A 5,132-nucleotide genomic window follows, 5' to 3' on the forward strand; every position below is an offset into this window, starting at 1 on the left:
TCGATGATGTAGCATGCTTCCCTTCAGTAATGACTTGCATAATTAAAACAGGGGCTTTTCCAGGAAGTGGACTTTATGGCTGGGGATTCACTTATTGACATTTAGAAAACTGAAGTTTTGTAGAAGCAGCATATATTGATTAAGCCAATTGTGACCTAATCATAGGGGTTTGTCTCTTGTGTAGGTTTTTGGCATGCAACTACTTCCAACTCATTGTAACTGCAAAATCAATAGGGCTTACATCCTGATTTCTCTGTCTCCAACACCTGACATCATCTTTTCCCTCAAACAGGATTTTTATGCAGTCAAAGACATGTTTCTTCTCCTAGTCATATCTTTCCCTGCCACCCTAAGTTCATGGCTGTCTCTAAGACCTTGTTCCTGAAGTTGTCACTGGTTCAACAACTCTCTCTCCAGTTCTCCATTTAATCCTATTGATAATTCAACTTCACTCCCTTAAAGAAGCCTTCTCTTACCTCCAGCTTAGATCAGATCTGTTTGCTAAACATGGTTAGAATCCTGGTACTTTTTTTTTTTTCCCCTCTCATTTTGTATTTACTGTATATTTATGTGGTTATTTGGAATGCTTGCCTCCCACATTCCATGAAAGATTGTTTCTGCATTGCTCATCATTTTGTCAGAGCCTGGTACTTAGTAGATAGTAAGTATAGCATTTGTTGAATGACTGAATGAATTCATGTTCAAGCTCAAATCCCATCCTTTCCAAAAGACACTCCTAATCTCTCCAGCCACAAAGAAAAATCCCTCTCCTGAACTTGAGGCACTGTTGGTAGCACTCATTTAGCTAATTCCTCACAGATTCATAAAATTCAACAAGACTTTGGAGGTTAAGGCTGGTCAGTTAGCTCAGCTGGTTAGAGTGTGGTGTCGACAACACCAAGGTCAAGGCCAGCTACCAAAAAGAAAAAATAGAGTTTGGAGTTTAACTAGCTTTACATTGTAAACAATGCAATTCATTGAACAGAAGGATGATATCGGTTTTGTTTGTTTGTTTATATATTTAGTGAATACCATTACTGATGCAGAGTTGTCTTCTGAACTATCCTGAACCATCCTTGGACGACTTGTATGTTTAGAAAATTTTCTCATATTTACCAACATTCTTGTGATTTTCAAGCCTAATTTTGTTTCAAAGCATAAAACAATAAGCCCATTCACTCTACTAATAATAGTCCTTCAGATACTCAAAGATTTCTCTCTTGCTCAATCAAAACACGGCCCTTCTTCTATTATTACTTTTATGATGTGGTTTCTGTCCTTCATTGTCTTGATTTACTATCCTGTGAACTCATTCTAGTTTCTCAATGTGTTTCTTAAAACTATTTTTGTTTCCAGTAATTTTATTATTTAAGAGTATCCTAGGCTGGCCAGTTGGTTCAGGTGGTTAGCGTGTGGTGTTATAACATCAAGGTCAAGGGTTCAAATCCCTGGACTGGCCAGCCACCAATAAGTAAATAAATAAAAAAAGTATGCTATTCAAACGTCATAAGATAGTAGTATAAAACTTTAAATCGCTATTATTTCTGAAGTTACTCTTTCTAAGAAGTATTTTGTGACAATTCTTTAAGTCCTTAAGTTCGGAAATTTGAAAAGTTATTTTCAATTAAGTAATAAATACCTTTTTCTGGCAGCTGTCAACGGTTGTAGGAGGATTGGGGTATCTTAGACAGCATAACCAATTCTATCCCTCATAATGTAAAATTATCTGACTTGCTCTGACCACTTGCTATTTGAACTTCAAAGGGAATTAAACAAATAAGTAACAAAATACTGTACTTGTTTTTGTGTGAGGAAAAGAGCTCTTAGTCTTTAGCTATTACCCACCAAGGAACCAAACGCAATGTTTAATAATAATAATCTGCTTTTTCCTGGTCTCAACAAAAATGTTTTGATGTGGTTGTTACCTGCCTCTGCTGAAGATATCAGCTTTTATTTGAAGAACAATCATTAGTTTTAATTGTCATTAGAAACATTTCTAAATTGCTGATAATATCCTTCACTAGTAAGCAAGAATTGTCCTTTTCAATCCTTTATATACAATTTATCTTCCATTTCAAGAATATTATAATAAATTCTAAAGCTGCTGACAGTAGTTAAATCTCAACAGAAGACAATAAATTCTACAGAAGAAAAAGTAGCAAATAAAACAGAGTTATGTAGAAACAAATTACAAAGGTAAGGCAGCTTGAATCCTTATAGTTCTGAAATGATTTCACGTTTGCTAAATGAATGGAAATGTTCAAGCGTGAGGGATAATTCTACAGTGGGACAATACACTGTAATCAAAGTAGTTGGCTTAACCATTATTTGGCTTCTTAGCTATAAATTCAATTTCAAAAGTTTTTCCTTTTCTTTTTTTTTCTTGCAGCTGGGCTGAATGGGGATCCGAACCCATGCCCTGGGTGTTACAAGGCTGCACTCTAACCAACTGAGCCTACCAGCCAGCCCTCAAATTGAACATTTTTGAGAACTTATTATGAATTGAACATAGAACTATAGTCAATAAAAAATACTCAGATATTTTTCTAGCATGGTGTAATTCAGTCTTCTGCAATCCAAATATATATATGTTATTTCTTTTTTTCCTTTCTTTCTTTTCTTCCCTTCCTTTCTTCCTTCCTTTCTTGAGAGAAATTTACTTGGGTTATTTAGGTAATAGTATTTTAAAGTAGCCCATAAATGAGCTATTGGCCCTGGGTAGGACCAGCCGTAACAACATGTTCAAGCAACAAAATGAACAAAGGAACCTTTGGAATGCACCTGGTTGTTCAAAAACAGCAGGTGGTTGTTAAAAAACAAAACAAAACTCCAAAGAATTCAAATTTCTCTTTAAAGATTTCGTTGCTACCCTTCCTACAAAAATTACCCAGATTATTTCTTGACCTCTACTTTCAGAGCAGAGGAAGTCTTGCTATATGAAGTCTTGCTCAGTAGCTCTGGAGCTTCCAAGTACTTGCTCATCTGAACGCTATGTCCTAAGTACTACAATTCCTGCATTGCTTGCACATTTGAGTTTATTCCTTCTCTAGATTACAGTGTATATTCTTTACATAGACTTCAAGAAAACGGGCATTCAAGGCACATTTTCTACTTATATATCCTGTAAGCATTAATCAAGTTTAAAAAATATTGTTATAATATTTACAATTTTCACACTTTCAGAGGCATACAATAATTTGAAATTATTTCTGGAGTATCTGTCATGAACCAAGTAAATATTTGAGACAATTCAGGACATCTTTTAAAATTCTCTTTAAAAAGAAGGTAGGGGGCTGGCTGGTTAGTTCACTTGGTTAGAGCTGGTGCTGATAATACCAAAGTCAAGGGTTCGCATCCCCTTTCCAAAAAAAAAAAGGTAGGAGTTTATGTTTAAGGTGCAGTTTGCCACCAATGGAAGCCCATAAACAGTTTTTAAGACTATTCATTTTTATTATGAAAGGGACAGAGACGGCATCATATCAAAGTGATTATTATGACCTTTGAACTCATTCTAGGTCATATACAAAAATTGTAAACTAAAGTCATTATGACTTGAGATAAACCTATAAAAAATTTGAAAATGTATATTGACTTATTAATTTACAAGCAGTTATTCAGAATCCATTATTTGCTGTGCACTATTTTAGGCACTGAAATACAAAAATGAGTAAAATGTAAAATCCGTGCTCTTAAGGAGCTCATGTTTAGTGAGAAGTGTCAGTTTTTTATCTCTTTTGTGGGTATTTAAAATATAGTTTTCATATACAGTTACAGGAATAGTATGTTACAGAATATAAAGAAAAAGGGAAGCATTGGTTGAGGACTTCAGAAATGGGTTTGCCCTGTATGTACTAGGAATCGGCTGTTGAATTAAATTAGTGTTTCAGAAGTATCTATTAAAATCCATATTGTTGACACTACAGTGAAAGCAATGAAACTTGTCAGCAGATGATTAAGTTTTATGGTTGATTTTCACACTTATGTACCTTGGGACCAATATCAAGTTTCCAGGAAAAACATCCTTCCTTTCTCCCCATCCTCTCTCTACCATCAAACCGGGGTCTCTGCCTGTCGGTGTTAGGTGTGTCACAATCATTTGTCAATCTGAGAAAAGTTATTTACGTTTTTGTTTGTTTGTTTTTTCTGGGTCTAGAAGCGTTTAGATTGTTGAATTATCATACATTCCACAAGGAAAAGTCTGCACCTCACTCCCTGCTTTTTCAATTCCCAAGACCATCGGTATTATTTCTGGGCAAGTGGAACACCCTTTACAAGCAGCTGGAGGAGGTATGCATGTCCCTAGATTACTGGCTTTCCACTGACTAGTCTTTTAAGAAAGCGGCTCTGTTCCCACGGAAATTAACAACCATTCAACTCGGAAAGCCTTGCAGTCTTAAGGCCGAAGTGGAGAAAAAAGAAAAAAAAAAATCGGATTGTTACGGACTGGGTTACTGTTTGAGAAGGGCAAGTGGGAGTTAGTGGATGGATAGGGTAACAAAATGGGACGTTAGTAAACGACTCATTAAAACTGCACGAAAATTAAACCTCTGCTGGCCCCAGAGGATTAAAAAAAAAAAAGCTTCAAAAACCCAACTTCAAACAAAATTTAGGAAACGTGGGATTCGTATAGTTCAGACTGGGCGCTTATAGGACCATCCATTCTGTGACCTCAAGTCAGAAACTGGACACAGGTTTGAGGATTTTGCAAAAGCAGCTCTCAAACTATTTTTCAACGCTACACGGTGCGCCCTAAGAACTTTGGGGGTGGAAAGCACGTCACGCAGCCCAGTTTTCTCCCTCGGTTGCTAACCCTCCCCGCCTCTCCTATCCCGCCACTCCCCTTCGCCGCCACCTTTGGCCAGGGAGCGTTTGTTTATGTGATGTCGGCCGTAGTAAGCAGTCCCCGCCCCGTTTCCCTCTGGCCGCCGCGTTTCCCGCGCCGCGGCGCTTCTCCCCTTAAAAGGACAATAGAGGGCCCGGGAGCGCGCGCGGCCGCCGGGCCTTCTCCCCTCCCAGCCCGCGACGCGCGCGCGCCCGTATGCAAATAAGCTCGATTCAGGAGAATTTTGTACCGGGAGCCGCGCGTGCGCAGAGGGAAAGCGGAATCTACACCTTCCCGGCCAGCGGTAGCA

This window comes from Cynocephalus volans, chromosome 12 (assembly GCF_027409185.1).
Source record: "Cynocephalus volans isolate mCynVol1 chromosome 12, mCynVol1.pri, whole genome shotgun sequence".
Classification (NCBI taxonomy): domain Eukaryota; kingdom Metazoa; phylum Chordata; class Mammalia; order Dermoptera; family Cynocephalidae; genus Cynocephalus; species Cynocephalus volans.